We start from the raw sequence: 17,798 nt of genomic DNA, 5'->3' as shown, positions 1-17,798 counted from the left end.
ATCCCTTGGATTTAACCTCATGTCAGTCTCGATGCTTTGTGATCTTGATATGATTCTTATCTTTGGTAGATATAGATGTGTTGTGATCATGGAATCTGACAAATTCAAAGTCTTCGAAGGTGTCAGAAGAGGGGATTTGTACATTGTTGATTTCTCTACAGGTCCTCAACCAGCCACTTGCTTACTAGCAAAAACCTCAGAAGGGTGGCTGTGGCATCGAAGACTCGGTCATGCAGGCATGAGGAATTTGCACACGCTCGCGAAGAAGAAGAATGTCATCGGCATCGAATCAGTCAAATTCCTCAAGGATCATCTCTGTCGTGCATGTGAATCTGGGAAAATGACCAGATCCAAGCATCCCTATAAGACTGTCATGACTACTACTCGTCCATTCGAATTGCTTCACATGGATCTATTTGGACCTACTCATTATGCCACACTAACAAATGCATCATCTTTATATGGCTTCGTCATAGTTGAGGATTATTCGAGATATACATGGGTGCATATCATCTTATATAAAACTGAAGTGCAGGAAATCTTCAAACGATTTTCCTTAAGGGCCTCGACGAACTTCGGCATCAAGATCAAACATATCAGGAGTGATAATGGGATAGAGTTCAAAAACACTGGTCTTGATGATTATCTTGATGAACTTGGTATTACTCATGAATTATCTGCTCCTTATACTCCTCAACAGAATGGTGTCGTCGAAAGGAAGAACATGACTCTGGTTGAGATGGCAAGAACCATGCTTGAAGAATATCAGACTCCTCGTCGTTTTTGGCCTGAAGCAATCAACACCGCATTCCATATCATCAACACGGCATATCTTGACAAATTCCTCAAGAAAACCTCATATGAACTCCTCACTGATAAGAAATCCAATGTAAGTTATTTCAAAGTCTTCGGTGCAAAATGTTGGATTAGAGGTCCTCACCATAGCTCAAAATTTGCACCTAAAGCACATGAGGGTTTTATGCTCGGTTATGGAAAGGACTCGCACACCTACAGAGTCTTCAACAACTATCACAACAAAGTTGTTGAGACTGTAGATGTGCGGTTTGATGAAACTAATGGCTCGCAAAGAGAGCAATTGCCTTCTGATCCAGATAAGTTGTCTCCTAAGGAAGCAATAAAGCTCAAACCTACTAAAGACATTGTTCCCACTGAGGAAATTGATGAAGAAACCATCCCCATCACTGATGAAAATCAAGAAGGTGCTCATGAGGAAATTGCTCCAGAACCACTTCCTCAGCCCAGACGAAATCCTCAGCCAGCTCATCCGAGGATTGCAAATGAAGTAGAACTTGAGAAAATCCTCAATGACATCTACGCGCCAGGTCCTCTCACTTGCTCAAAAGCTTCACACTTAGTTAACTTTTGTGGGCATTTCTCCTTTGTATCTATCACAGAACCCTCAAAAGTTGTTGAGGCTTTCCTAGAACCGGAGTGGATCCAAGCTATGCAAGACGAACTTCTTCAATTCAAGCTGAATGACGTATGCGAGCTCGTCAAATGACCAGATCCTCACAAGCACACCATCATCGGAACCAAGTGGGTTTTCCGAAACAAGAAAGATGAGGATGGTCAAGTGGTCAGGAACAAGGCATGGCTTGTAGCCCAAGGCTACACCCAGGTTGAAGGAATAGATTTCGATGAAACTTTTGCACTCGTTGCTAGACTTGAAGCTATTCAAATACTACTTGCTTATGCTAATCATCATAACATCATATTATATCAAATGGATGTGAAAAGTGCATTCCTCAATGGTAAGCTTGACGAAGAAGTATATGTTGCTCAGCCCCCAGGTTTTGAGGATCCAAAGAATCCAGACAAAGTCTTCAGACTCAAAAAGGCGCTCTATGGTCTCAAGCAAGCCCCTCGGGCATGGTATGATACATTGAAGGAATTCCTCATGAAGAAAGGCTTCAAACCTGGTTCACTCGATCCAACTCTTTTCACTAAATCCTATGATAATGAGCTATTTGTGTGCCAGATGTATGTCGATGATATTATATTTGGCTGTACTGACAAACGATACAGTGATGAATTTGCTTACATGATGAGTGAAGAATATCAGATGTCTATGATGGGGGAGCTGAAATTCTTCTTAGGTATTCAAATTCGTCAACAATGCAATGGAATCTTCATATCACAGGAGAAATACCTCAAGGATGTTCAGAGGAAATTCGACATGCATGAATGGAAAGGTGCCAAGACTCCAATGCCTACCAACGGCCACCTCGACACTGACGAAAATGGTAAAGAATTCGATCAGCACGTATATCGCTCTATGATTGGCTCTTTATTGTATCTATGTGCATCTAGGCCAGATATAATGCTTAGTGTTTGCATGTGTGCACGTTTTCAAGCAAAACCGAAGGAATCACACCATAAGGCTGTGAAGTATATTCTTCGATATTTAGCTCACACACCAACACTAGGATTATGGTATCCCAAGGGCTCAAATCTTCATCTGGTAGGGTATTCTGATTCTGACTATGCTGGTGACTGTGTGGATCGCAAGTCAACATCTGGCACATGCCATTTCCTCGAAAGATCACTAGTCTGCTGGTCCTCAAAGAAGTAGAACTGCGTATCACTCTCCACTGCCGAAGTTGAGTACATTGCTGCTGGTTCATGCTGTGCTCAATTGCTATGGATGAAGCAAACTCTCAAGGACTACGACATCAACATGAAGAATGTGCCTCTCTACTGCGACAATGAGAGTGCAATCAAGATTGCATACAACCCAGTACAGCACTCGAAGACCAAGCACATCCAGATTCGTCATCATTTTCTTCGGGACCATGTCCTCAAGGGCAATATCCTCATCGACCATGTGAAGACTCATGATCAACTGGTAGATATCTTCACTAAGCCCTTGGATGAGAAAAGGTTTTGCAAGTTGCGGTGTGAGCTAAACATCTTAGAATCTTCAAATATTTTGTAAAAACATGCACACATCCTAACACTTATGCAAAATTGATGACTTAGATGTGCAACACATGATGAATCGATGTTCTTCAACTGATGAAGAATATCACTCTGAGTGTGAAGAAATCAATGAAGAAATTGATTCTCACGGCCCTACGACAATTGTACGCGGCGTCTGTAATCAACATTCTTATATGGTGGGTCACGCCACCGCCCAACGTGAAATTCCTCAAGTTGATTTTCTTCATAATTCATTTCATCAAAAATTTGATTTTCTTCAAAACAGTTGCTCTTCAAAAATCATTTTTCTTCAAAAACTGAATTTCATCATTGTGACGATTTATCACAAAATCCTCAAGTTAGTCAAATCTTCAAAAACACTTCATGATTTTCGTTTACCTAGATAGACTGTGATTTCAAGTCCTCAACAACATTCACTTATAGCTATTTCTTCAAGTTGATATTTCATCTAAGTGAATGTGAATGGACCCTACTTTCCCTCTATGCTATTCTCATCCAGTCTATTCAATTCTTCATATGCGTTCTACTTGAAACTTTGTTCGAAATCCTCACTGCGTCCTTGTCAGCTGATGATTTTGTAACAAAATCCTCAAATCTTAAAAAAATATTTTTTAAATGAACAGTAACTGAACCCCACTTTCCTCGTTTGGATAACCACGATCTCCACCGCTTTGCTCGTAAGCTACACATGTCCCGCGGAGACGTAGAGGCACGGGCTATTGGGTCTGATTTCTTCGCGTCAACAGTAACTTCCTGGCTATAAATATGTCCCCATCCCCCTTGGTAAAACACTTCTTCGCTCCATCGCTCTCCTGCTACAGCAAAAGCCCCGAACCCTAGCGCCACCGCTGGAAGTCCCGTCACCAGCGAAGAAGAGCTTCACTGCCTCGACTTTTCCGTCGCCGAAACCACGCCGGAGTCGGACCATCCTCGTCTACCGCCGCCGTAGACGTCCTCTGCTGCCGGGTTAGGGCGCATTTGACACGCACCGAAAGAGCTTCTCCCTGCAACTCTTCTCTGTTCTTCGTGCGCGCCATCTAGGGTAAATAAAAACCCTATTTTTACAGCAAGTTTAATCTACTATTTTACCTCTGAGATGTGAAATCTGTTTTTCCTCAAGAATCCATATGCATCTGATTCCTCAAACACTTCCTATCACTACACTACTGATGAACTTCACTAAGCATCTAAGATTTTCACGAGATTCCTCAATTGTGCGAATTTTCGGATCTGTACAACTCTGGGACCCAAGAACAGTATGCTTAGGCAAATTCCTCAAATGTCAAATTTTTTCATTTTCTTCAAATCTGAGAACGCATATGACCTCTCCAAATTCCTCGCAACTATACTCTGTTCACAAGTACACCCATGTCAGCTGATGAATCTCTCGGTTCTCATCGAATTAACCCATTTGCAGCATTTCTTGAGGAAAATATTCAAGTCTTATCAGAGTCCTCAAGAGTTCAATCTCATCAGCAAAATCCTCAGCTGAAGAAAATGGAGGATGATAGGAAGCAAAAGGGAGGCAAGAAACTTGAGCAGAATACAACCTTAGACATCCCTGAGGATATATACCTAGATTACTGCACCCCTGGTGAACATGAAACTATGGCCAAGAGAAAGATTCGACTTCAGAAGATAGAACGCCGATGGGCCAAGGAGTGGAAGGAGTACAGATTCGTCACTCCCAAATATGCGAAGATATTCGCTCTAAAGCCTCCTGGCAAACGGGCTCCACTTGAGGATTATCAAGAAGCAAATCCCTCAAGACTCAAGACCCTTGATGACTATCCTGATGAAAAGGAAAAGCACTTGGCAAAGCTCAAGAAGCAGGTAGATGCTGCTGTGAGGAAATTCAACGAATCATCTACTGCTGCTTCAACTGCCGCTACTTCCTCTCCCGCTGAGACTTTTGGCTCGGCAATTCCTCAACAAAAGTCAGTGCCATCAAAACCAAAGGCTTCAAAGCCTCAAGAGAAATCAGCTCCAGCATGATCTCCAAAACCATCTGCGTCAAAACCCTCAGCTCCAAAATCCTCAGCACCACCACAGGCTTCAAAACCTGAACAGAAGCCGGTAGTGAAGCCACTGCCAGCTACCTCCAGCTCCTCACTCCCAGCTGCAACCAGCTCGGAGACAAAGTCTTCACCAACTCCTGTGAAGACTAAGGTGACTGCTGGGAGAGGAACAAGACCCAGCCCAAGCAAAACCATCACAGTCCCTTCTGCATTAGAGGGTAGTGATGAATATGATGATGAAACTTTGCAAGCAATGATCAGAAACAAGCAGGAGAGGGTAGCTCAAGCTTCTGGCAGCTCCATTCCTCTCGCCATGGACCCAAAAGTCCTCCTAGACTACATCAATATCTGGTATGAGGACCCCAACACTCCGCTTGATGATTCGAAACTTCCCCCTGGCATCAGCCACATGGTGGCCACATTCATCAACGAGGCCAAGTGGAAGGAGCAGCAAGCTAAACAGGCCAAGGTGGCTAAGCTCAAGAAGGAGAAATTCCTCAAGAAGAATCTCCTCAATCTGACGCCTTATGATCTTGTATCAACACAGGCAGAGTTGAAGACTTTGACACATAAGTACTCCAAGCTTTCTGACCGTCAAAGTCTCAAAAGAAATTTCATCAAACTTGCTACTAAAGCTGTTAATGACTACAACAAGAAAGCTGCCCCTCCAGTACCAACCCCTCAGCCTCTGATTGAAGAACCAACTGATGAAACTCCTCAAGCTGAGGAAATCCCTCAAGAAAGCTGTGTGGATGAACCGACAATTGAGGAAATCACGACTGACAATCCAGCTGATGAATCTGCTACAGGTGGTGAGACAGACCCTGCTCCAGCTGCTGCTTCCAATCCAGCTGATGAATCTGTTCCAGCTGCCGCTTCAAAGCCAGCTGATGACTCTGCTCCAGCTGGTTCCTCAAAGCCAGCTGATGAATCTACTGAGAAAACACCTTCACTAAAAGCTTCAAAGGTGAAGAAGATGACTCCGTCTGCATCAGACGTGAAGAAGACAAGGGCTGCTGAAAAGGAAGCCAAGAAGAGAAAGGCTTCTTCAGCAGAAGAACACACTAAGGCCAAGCACCTCAAAGCACTTGAAGAAAATGCTCCACTGGACCTTGTGCCTCTTAACATCGCTCCATCTTATGAAATGGTCACCTTTGAAGACCAGGAGAAAGGGCCATATGAGGAGATGAAGGATGCTGCATCTGAGGAACATACTCACGAAGAAATTCGCATTGACGACAGTCCTCAGCCCTCCATTCCTCATGAAGAAACTGCACAAGGATCAGCTGCACCAGCTGATGAATCTGGCTCTATAACCAAGCAAGCTGAGGAAGAACAAAGTGAAAATCCTCAAGCTGATGAAATTTAGAGCCCTGAGCAAAATCCTCACCCTAAGAATCAGGCTGACCCAACTCCTCCTGAGCAAGATCCTCAAACTGAGGCTCAGGGTGAACCCATTCCTCCTCCAGAGCAAAACCCTCAACAGAATGCTCCAGTTGACGACATTCCTCAGCCTGAGGCTCAGCCAGATCACATTCCTCATCCTGAAGCACAACAAGAGCATGCTCCTCAGCCTGAAGCTCAAGCTGATGAAATTCCTCACCCTGAGGACCATGCGGAGGAAAATGCACCAGATCAAGACAATGCTTTCGTTGTGCTCAACCCAGAGTCTGCAATTGTTGTATCCCCTCAAGTCCCACAGCAAAATTTTCAGCCAATGCAGCGTCAGCCGTTCTCCAAGCGGCCAAAGTTTCAAAAGGAGACCTTCTTTGAAGAACGCATGTACTTCATCGGAGAAAATCCCTATGACAAACCTCAAATCAGGCATCTGAAGTTTTGGACGAGGACACAACTCAATTACTATGCCTCTGTGTTGTGTGGAAGAAACAAGATTTTCGAGCACATGCATATTCCTCATGTTGAGCTTGAAGCAATACCATGCCTAGCTCCAGTCCTCAACGTCCTTCATGAAGCTGGACTTCTCCCAATGTGCTCTGATATCTGTGGTTGGAACATTGAGCTTATTCTTCAATTTTATGCCACTCTTCACATATCTGGGGATCCAGCAGATATCAACACTTGGGTGTTTGACTGGATGACGCAAACAACACACCACAAGACTCCTGCCATTGAGCTCCTACGTGAACTGCGAGTATCAATTCCTTCAGAACAAGTCGTGAAGCTTTATGATGAACGTGAGCTGCCCAACGGGATGATGGAAGTCCTCATGAAGCCTTTGGCTAAAGGGAAACCACCGAGAAAAACCTTCCTCATCCACGAGCTCAAATATGAACCAAGGACTGTTTACAGAATCCTCTGCAGCGTACTTGCGCCAATCAAGGGCCACGATGATGAAGAAGATGTTGTAGGCCTCATGAAGAATATCCTCTTCAACATCATTCATGGTATTCCTATCAACATCCATGATTTCTTCTTGAGGACTTTGGCCGACAATGCAATGTGTCCTTTTGGTCACAAGATATATGCTCCATGGATCATGAGATTCATCAGGAAAAGGACAGGCATCAACTTTCACGCTGATTGCAACAACCATTTTCGCTACATGCCTCCTATCAGGGTCAACAAGAAGACTTTCGAGCCTGTTGAAGGAAAAGGCAAATCTGTCATTGATGAAGGCAGTAGGCCCCTTGATGGCCAGTTCAGAGAGCCTGAGCCATATTCTTCATGGGATGACACTAAGACTCATCCTCCAAGCCCTGTTGCTCCTTGCGTGCTGAATACCAGAGAGCTTCTCCTCAGTCTTCACCGGAAGGTGGATCGAAATCACAAGTGGGTCAAACGCCAGTTCGGCGCCATTGTGAAAACCCTCACTGAAACACAGAATTCTGTGAAGCTTAACCATCACTATCTTCATGAGGTTTTTGATCGCACCTGGGCTACACTTACTCATCTGAAGACTCCGGCAGAACTTGAAGAATTGTAGTTTGAGCGAGACTTTGACTGGTCGTGGCCACCAAAGAAGAAGTTCAAGCCAATTCCAGTTCTAGACCTTGAGGACAGTTCTTTTTCTTCATTCCGCACTGCTGAATCTGATGAAGAACAACAAGACACTACCACCGGTCCAAGGAAGAAGACTGCTCCAAAGAATCCTCACACATCTTCATCAACCGCCAAGGAATGAAGTCTTCACGGGCGTTAGTTCTCAGTTTGTCCCTTTTTGTCACTTGATGACAAAGGGGGAGAAACTTGAGAGTTAGTCTTCAAGCGGGATATTTTGGGGCTTATGAACTATATTTAAGTTACAAACTCTTGGCTTTTCTGAAGTGTTTATGTAATGAGTTGTAACTTAAGCCCGATGGTACTCTGACACTTTTGAACGTTTTTCTTCGCATGCTTATTCCTCACAATTTTAATGCACGCATGCTGGAATTCGTCAGATACCATTTGTCATCATGCATCCTCAATTTCTTCATACTATATGTCATATGTATGCATGATTTACAAGACTCAGGGGGAGATCTCCATGATATAAATCATCAATGTGCATTTGCTGTGAAAAGAAAAATCCTCAAGATATGCACATCTTCAGGGAGAGTCTCTGTGAATCTTGATTTCAAATTCCTCAAATGAATATTTACACTTCATATTTTTATCCCTGTCGAAGACTTAACCTAATTGTCATCAACCACCAAAAAGGGGGAGACTGTAAGTGCATCTAGTTCCCATTAGTGATTTTGGTGGTTTGAAGACTTATAGGTTAAGTATCTAATGTGTTCATGAGTGTACACAAGATCTATAAGTCACTGAGGAGTTTGAAATATTTTATGAATATCGACCCCTAAAATGTATATCTTCGGTTGAAGAAATTGGTCTGAAGCTGAAGAATTGAATCGCGGAGAATCTGCGATGAAATTGATATTCCTCATGAAGATATTGAAATTGAGGAATTCGGTGTGTCCTGAAGAAAATCATTCTGAAGACTTTGAAGCATGAAGATTTACTCTTTCTGTTTTGTTTTCTTCACACTTGGGTAATAGGAACACCGTACTATTAAAGGGGGTCGAAGTTACACTTTGGAATGAATTTCCTCATGATGCTCAACCCAAGCCTAATCCTACCAAAAGCCTCAAGTGAGGAATACGAGTGACATGAGGACTCTCACAGTTGAGGGTTCCGACCGTTTGATAGCCACGCCACATCATTGGTCTTATCCACACCAACGGTCATATTATTTAAGGGCATTAGTGTCAAATCATGTCGGGATGCTCCCAGGCTATAAATAGCCACCCCCACAACCAATAGCTGGTTGGATACTCCGTTAGAAACTGACACTTGTCATAAGAGCAACCCAATTCCATAGAGTCTTCGAGAGTAATTCATCAGTGAGGAAATACCCCAAACACCAAACCACAAACCGAAAACCAAGTGATTGAGCATCACTGAAGAAGTTGTTCCTGTGTGGGACTGAAGCCTTTTACCTTTGAGGACCGTGCATCCTCCAGACGGTTAGGCGTCATGGTCTAGAGCAATCCAGCAGTCAATTGTGGATCGTCGGGTGACCAAGTTTGTGAGGGTTTGGAAGTCTGCCCTGAAGACTTACCACGAGTGTTGGGCGAGGACTGTGTGTTCTTAGCCCAAGGAGAATATGGTAGGGACTATGTGTCCCGGGACTGTGTGTCTTTTGGTTTCAATACCAAGCCGCTCCAAACCAGATGTACAACTGTCACATGTGACAGCCCGATGCCGACGTTCCAGAAGATTCCCCCTTTATTTCCGTTTCGGTCATGTGCTTAGTTTTATTTGTTGCATCATCATGTAGATTGCATCGTCGCATCATGCATGGCATCTTGCATCATCGGCCGCGTGTGGTGTTTTGAGTGTGTGAGCTTCGAGTGCTCGCGGAGTCGTAGAGCGATAGAAGTTCCCCCTCTCTCTCCTCTTATTTCATTTTGTGATTTTGCCAAGTTTCCGTTTTAATCCCTTTAAAAAAGTGTCTTCTTTTGAAAAGTCCTTTTATTAAATGTGGGGGCAACCCTTGGGTTTTTATTTTTATTTCTCCTTGTGTTTTATTTTAAACCCCTCTCATTTCCTTTTCTCTTTAAAAGGGCTTTATTTTATTCTTTAAATAAAAAGAGTTTAGATTTTATTCTTTTGTGAAAGGGTTTAATTTTAATTCTTAAAAGAAGGTTTCATTTTTATTCGTTAAAAAAATGCCCAATCTATTTTTATAGTGGGGGTATGTTTTTAAGGAGCTCTAAAGTGTTTTTTTATCTTCGTTAAAAATCCTTTTCTTTATGGTGTTTGCTGTTTAAAAGAAACAAACAAAGAGGGAAAGAGGCCACTTGGGCCTTCAGACCGGGCCGCAACCCAGCCTTCCTGCCTACCCTAGTGCCTCGTCCCCCCATCTTGCCGTTGCCTTCCCCTCGTGCAGCCGCATCCCCCTCCAGGGCCTCGATCCCGTTGCCCCCGCCATGGCCGCCGCCTCCACGCGTCTCCCGCGCGCCGCCCTCCCGCTCGCCGACGTGCTCGTGCTCCACCAGCGCTGCCGTTCCCTACGTCGCCTCCGTGCCCCCAGGCCGCCCCTTGCCCGTCACCCAACCAGCCCGGGGTGCCCGAGCCCCCATGCCGCGCCGCAGCTTGCTACTGTGCCTCGCCGTGGCCGCAGCCGCCGTCTCCCATGCCGTGCCGACCTCGCCGCCGTTCGCCCTCGCCCCATCTTCCTTCCTCCTCCTCGTTGAGTGCTGCCGCGTTGCTCGCCTGCCGCGTGCCCGACCTCCCCTTGGAGCCGAGCTGCTGCTGCTCGCGGTGCGTCGTTCCCTGCCGGTGCCCTGCCTATGCCGCGCCGCCTTGGTCACGTGCCGAGCCGCCTGATGTGTGTGTTGTGCCGTGCTGTTGGCCTGCCTTGTGCGGTGCCTCCTGTCGCTGTAGCTGTTACCTTGTTGCTGTCTGTGCTGCTGCCGCTTGCCGCTTGGTGTTGTTGGTACTGTCGTCGCTTGCTTCTGTTGCCGTTGCCTGCCGTGGATGCCGCCGTTTAGTTGCTGCTCGCTGGTGTTGTGTGCTATTGGTTGCTGCTTTGCTGCTGCCATAGGTGTTGTCGGCTGAAGTTGCTAGTGCTTGTTGTTGTTGCCGTTTTGCAGATGCTGCTGCTGGCCGGTTGAAGTAGTTGTTGCTGTGAGTTGCTCTTGCTGTAGGTTAGCTACTTTTGCTAGCTGCCGTAGCATGCTATGTTGCTATTCCGCCGGGGCTAGATGTTGCGAGCTTGTGCTGCCGCTTGCCGTCGTCGCGTGCTCCATCCCCGCCGCCGTGGAATCGACGAATTCGCCGAGCACCACGACGTCCTCGACGACCCCGGAAACGAGTTCGACTTCCTCGGCGTCGCCGAAGATCCGTGTTCGACTACCGTGGTGAAGACCGTAACCGACGCCGAAGACCGTGAACCACGACGTCGACGAGACCGAGTACCACTACTTCCATGACGACCACGACGATCGTTGATCTCCTTCAACGACCCGATCCGCTCTGATATGCACGCGTCGAAGGTATACCGATGGGACTTGTCGTGTACCGTGTACTAGTGATGTATGAATATATGTATTTATGCACCGTATGTTGCCCGTTGTCTTCTTTCGTCGTGCCTCGACACATGGGAACCCGAGATACGGGATCACCCCATCTTATTTACCGTTCCCGCACACGCTTCCTAAACGTTGGCACGATATCTCGACGAGTTATCGGGATAGGAACGTTGCCGTGGCATCGTTTCCGATTTGCCGCCATGGTTCCCTCTCGCTCGCCGTTGCGACATATGCTTCTTTCTCTTCTTGCCGTGATGTTTGAACTCGCATGCATGACGCATCCATGGCATATACATCTTGTGTTGCATGTTCTTGTGCCGTAGCTCTGATCTATGTGTCGCGTGTTACCCGACTAGGATGTCATGTAGGATCATCGCTTCACCCCTTGCCATGCTAACAACAATTTAAAATTGCTGTGTAAATAATCGGGAGTAAACTAAATATTTAACCGTGGAGTTTCGTCGATATGCAACTCGTTGCATATCGAGCTTCACTTAATGTGTAGTGTTGGTGTGAGGAGAATTGCCATGCCACCCTTGCATCATTGAACTGATCATGCATCATAGTAGGTTATGCATCATGTTGTGCATCGTGTGGTGAATATCTGTGTTGATGTTTGTTTCCGGTTTGCTCCGTCTTGATAGAGTTCCGCAAGCGTGTCGGAATGTGAGGACCCGTTCGACTACGTTGGTTCATCGACCTCTCGGAGTTGTTCTTCTTCCAAGCGGGATCTCAGGCAAGATGATCATTTCCCCAGATACCATTACTATCATTGCCATGCTAGTTTAACGCTTCTATTGATTATGTCTCGTTGCCTACCACATGTTAAATATCAGCCTCTCAACAATGCCATGAAAACCTTCAACCTATACGACCTAGCAAACCACTGTTTGGCTATGTTACCGCTTGCTTAACTTTGTGTTAGCGTTGCTAGTTGCAGGTGCAGATGCTTCCATGTGAAAACATGGGTTCCTTGTCATATCACCATATTAATGCTATTTAATTTAATGCACCTATATACTTGGTAAAAGGTGGAAGGCTCGGCCTTTCTAGCCTGGTGTTTTGTTCCACCTTTGCCCCCTTAGTTTCGGCTACCGGTGTTATGTTCCATAAACGAGCGCTCCTAACACGATCGGGGTTGTTATGGGGACCCCCTTGATAATTCGTTTTAGATTAAAGCTGGTCTGGCAAGGCCCAACATTGGTACTACATTTGCCTAATCATCTAATAAAATTGCATAGGGACTTCCCGGGCCCCGAGGATAATTTAATCAACCCCCGGGCTAGTGCTCCTCATGAGTGTTGGTCCAAAACAGAGCATTGTGCGGGGCCACCACCTGGAAACTCGAGGTTTGGCACTTGTACGCGTCTCTTATCCATCGTGTCGTGAGAACGAGATACTCGGCTCCTATCGGGATCGTCGACACGCCGGGCGGCCTTGCTGGATTAGTTTTACCTTTGACGAGATATCTTGTGCATCGGGATTCCGATGATGCTTTGGGTAATCTCAGAGTTGAGGTTTTCCACTAGGGAATCCGACGAGATCGCGAGCTTCGTGATTGAGGATTTCTATGCGGCTTGTGGTAATTTGTGATGGACTAGTTGGAGCACCCCTGCAGGGTTAAATCTTTTCGAAAAGCCGTGCCCGCGGTTATGTGGCAACGTGGAAACTTTGTTTAACACTGGTTCTAGATAACTTGAAGTTAACTTAATTAAAACATGCGAACTGTGTGCGTAACCGTGACTGTCTCGTTCGTGAGTTCTTTCTCCGATCGAGGACACGGTGGGGTTATGTCTGACGTAGGTAGGTGTTCAGGATCATTCATTTGATCATCAGTAGTTCACGTCCGTTATGCATAGATCTTCCCTCTCTTATTTTCTTGTACTCGTAAGTTTAGCCACCAAATATATGCTTAGCCGCTGCTACAACCTCACCACTTAACCATGCCTCACCCATTAAGCTTTGCTAGTCTTGATACCTTTGGAAATGAGATTGCCGAGTCCCCTGTGGCTCACAGATTACTACAATACCAGTTGCAGGTATAGGTAAAGGTTATTTAACGTGAGCGCGTTGATTGATCTTTTGGAGTTGCTTCTTCTTCTTCTTCTGCATCCATCTAGGATGGGTTCCAGGCCGACAGCCTGGGATAGCAAGGATGGACGTCGTTCTTATGTTTTTTCCTCGTTTGTTTTTGTCCATAGTCGGACCCTGCTCTTACTCTTGATGTTTATGTAATGTACTGATGTGACTCTGATGTAGCTTGTGGCGAGTGTAAGCCAATTCTTTATATACCTCTTCTTTTCAGTACATGTACTTGTAATGATATCCATTCTTGCGACACGACGAGATGCACTTCTATCCCTGACGAGGCCCCCGTGCCAAATTGAGGATAGGATCGCATCTTGGGCGTGACATCACAACAGTTGGAACTAGGTCATCAACTACTGTCTTCGCTGTGAAACGGGTTCTAATTCCTCAACTCTCTACATTCCTCAGATTATGTGTTGATGACTTTCACTATCACTGTTTGAAGAATTTGCTGAAGACTTTCTCTAAAATTCCTCAACCTCAAATTCTTCACGCAAGTTAATCCTCATCTGTTTTCTGCGTGCCTGCTTACTGTGCAATCTGTTTTCACATTCCTCATACTGAAAAACTGTTGTAGTGAAACTTTGCACTCCTGATCCTTTACTGTTTCCGCTGTGAGTTAATCATCTGTGAGGAATTTCCTCAGTGATGAAATTCTAAAAATCTCCTATTCACCCCCCTCTAGTCGATATAACGCACTTTCAGTGCCTGTTGTGTTTTTAGGGAACGAACCGTAGAACAAGCTGAGACTCCTGAATAACATCTTGATCAAAGATAATGCTTGGACTATTCCCGAACCACCTCCTAAGCCAACTCCTAAGAAAAGAGGTATTCTATTCCTCAGTCCTGAAGATATGCAAGAAGCTAAGAAATCTATGCAAGAGAAAGGCATTAGATCTGAAGATGTCAAAAATCTACCACCTATCGAAGAGATCCATGGTCTCGATAACCCGATACAGGTAGTAGAAGTGAATTCTCTGGGTAGGTTTGATGAGAGTGATATTCCTTTTGATAAACCTGCCAGCCTATGCTTTGATGAATTTGACAACTTTGTTGCCAAACAACAGAGTTTCAATGATTATGTTAGCAGACATTTGGAACAAAGTACTCGTATGCTTAGCTATTTAAGTGTTTGTGTAGACAGAAATGTCAACGATCTTAAGCTCCTGAGTAAACATGCCTCTATGATTACTACTCAGGTAGAACAAGTACTTAAGGCTCAGAATGACCTGCTCAATGAATTAAATGACAACTCTGTCAGAGTCATTACTAGAGGAGGCAAAATGACTCAGGAACCTTTGTATCCTGAAGGTCATCCTAAGAGAATTGATCAAGATTCTCAAGGAATCAATGCTGATACACCTAGTAATCGTAAGGAGAAGAAGAAGGATGACAGAAACCTACACGCCAGTTCACCAAATACTATCACACCTGAAGAACCTAATGACATTTCTGCGTCTGATGCAGAAACACAATCTGGTGATGAACATGAACCTGGTGACAATATGGACAGTGATGTTCATAATAATGCTCAACCTAGCAATGATGCGGATGTGGAGATTGAACCTACGGTTAATCCTGATAACCCACAACCTAAGAAATACGAGAAGAATGACTTCACTGCTAGGAAGCATGGTAAAGAAAGGGAGTCATGGGTTCAGAGACCTATGCCCTTCCCCCCTAAGCCATCCAAGAAAAAGGATGATGAGAATTTTGAGCGCTTTGTTGATATGATAAGACCCATCTTTCTGCAGATGCGGTTAACTGATATGCTCAAGATGTCTCTGTATGCCAAGTACATGAAAGATATTGTGACTAATAAACGGAAGATACCAGATCTTGAGATCTCCACCATGCTTGCCAATTACACTTTCAAGGGTGGAACTCCTAAGAAACTTGGTGATCTCGGAGTGCCCACTATACCTTGCTCCATTAAAGGAAATTACGTAAGAACTGCCTTATGTGACCTTGGAGCTGGTGTCAGTGTTATGCCTCTCTCTCTTTATCATAGACTTGAATTGGATAAGTTGACACCCACTGAAATTTCTCTGCAAATGGCCGACAAATCAACTGCTTTCCCTATCGGCATTTGCGAGGATGTGCCTGTTGTGGTTGCTAACACCACTATCTTAACAGACTTTGTTATCTTGGATATTCCCGAGGACGATGCCATGGCTATCATCCTCGGAAGACCCTTTTTAAACACTACAGGGGCTGTTATAGATTGCAACAAAGGCAATGTCACGTTATGTCAATGGTAATGAGCACACGGTGCACTTTCCGAAGAAATGATATCAAGTACATTGCATCAATGCTATCGAAAAGACTTCATCGAGTCTCATTGGGAGCTTTGAATGCCCTATTCCTCGTGTCAAGATGAAGTATGATTTGCTTGTTGGGGAGATACATATCCCCATTGAGGTGACTTAGTGGCTATTTGAAAATTCTCCGTTCCCTCTTGCGATTCGAGAAAGTTTTGTCATAAGGATTTGATCAACCCCATTAACGGATTTCTTTCGATTACCATGAAACGGATGAATCAAGGAGTCACATACCTCTGTTTTAAGCTTTCATTTTCTGTTGCTTAGAAGAAAAATGATGGAATTACTTTAGCTTTTCCTGTTTTCTGTTTTAGCGTCCCGGAGAAAAATACCTCGAAAATAAAAGTTCTCCGATGGTCCTGAAAATTTAGTATGATTTTTTCTGGAATTTTTGAAAATTTCTGGGCCTGAGAGCTAGCCTGGGGGCCAGACCAGTGGGCCACAAGCCCTGCCACCGCCACCTACCCCCTGGTGGCGGGATGCAAGCTTGTGGGGCCCACAGGCACCCCCTGCACTCATTCCAGCTCCGAGCCTCTTCTTCCACCTCCAGAAAAAAATTGTTTCGCAGCTCAAACCCGCGTTCTTGCTCTTTTGGCTCTGATTTTCGATCTCCTTGCTCAAAGCACCATTCTCCGAATGTTTTCGGGAAATTACTCCTTGGTAAGTGACTCCTCCATTGGTCCAATTAGTTTTTGCTCTAGTGCTTTATCCTTCACGTATTCTTGCTACCTTGGTGACCCTGTTCTTGAGCTAGAAAGGTTGATTTTAGCTGGTCCCAAGTAGTTTTAGCGCGTGATACGGTCTCTAGGCACTAGTAGGAGTAGTTGCTACAAGGTATGGATGGTTTTCATTCACTTTTCTCTTGAACTTCAAAAGTTTCAGCAAAAGGAAATTATGTTCAGGAGGAAGTTTCATGGTGGTTCCTCAAGTAAGAAGGGTCCTCGTCTTTCTTTTCGGGAGCCTGAACCTTTTCAACTAAGGGACGCACCGGTGCAGCCATGTGAATGGCCTTCGGACGAGTTCATGATCAAAGCAGGTTTCAAGGATGAGTTTGATACAATTGTCCGCAATGCCGGGTTAGAAGAATTCCTCTCAGATAAATGTGAACAGTATGCTATGCTCACTGCCTCTTTCGTGCGTAGATTTAAATTTTCAGTTGGCCGTGATTCATCCATACTGTTTGATCTGTACGATAAATCATATACTGTGGATTTGGAGGATTTCAATAGGATTTTCAAGATACCCGATGGGGTAGTATTAATGATCCTTCTAAGTCTTCGGTCAGAGACTTTGTCTCCAGTATAACTGTTGGAGAAACCAGAGATATCACGCAAGCCACAATAGGAAGCATCCATTTCCCTGGCTTGCACTACCTTGCCCTCTTCATAGGGAGGTGCATTAACGACAAGGGTGCACATTGTCACCTATGCGCTTCCGACCTTAGTATCCTTAAGAGCGGAGTAACAGGTGACAGGAGCTTCAATATTGGAGCTATAATAGCAAGGAGGCTGAATAAAAATGCCAGTGAGGGGGATTTCTTTGGTGGAGTTTATGCTACACGCTTAGCAAATTTTCTTGGAGTATCCATCCGTCCAAAAGACCCTCCTCTCCGTACAGCCTACCTTGATCGTGTTGCTCTAACACGCAACCAGTTCCTTGAGAGAGATCATGGATCCCTCCTATACCGCTTGATATTTAACCGGCAACGTGTTTTCCATATTACCCTTCTTGCTCCTGCTTTCTTTAACTTTCAGGTAAAACGAAGATACTACATAACCATAGGAGAGGCAGAGGAGTATGAGAGGGAGGCGACTGCTGCTCGACTTCGTGAGGCAGCTATACAGGCAGTGGCTGCAGCGATCCCGTATAACACC

The sequence above is a fragment of the Hordeum vulgare genome, chromosome 1H (assembly GCF_904849725.1).
Source record: "Hordeum vulgare subsp. vulgare chromosome 1H, MorexV3_pseudomolecules_assembly, whole genome shotgun sequence".
Taxonomy (NCBI): domain Eukaryota; kingdom Viridiplantae; phylum Streptophyta; class Magnoliopsida; order Poales; family Poaceae; genus Hordeum; species Hordeum vulgare.
This window is presented reverse-complemented; position numbering follows the sequence as displayed.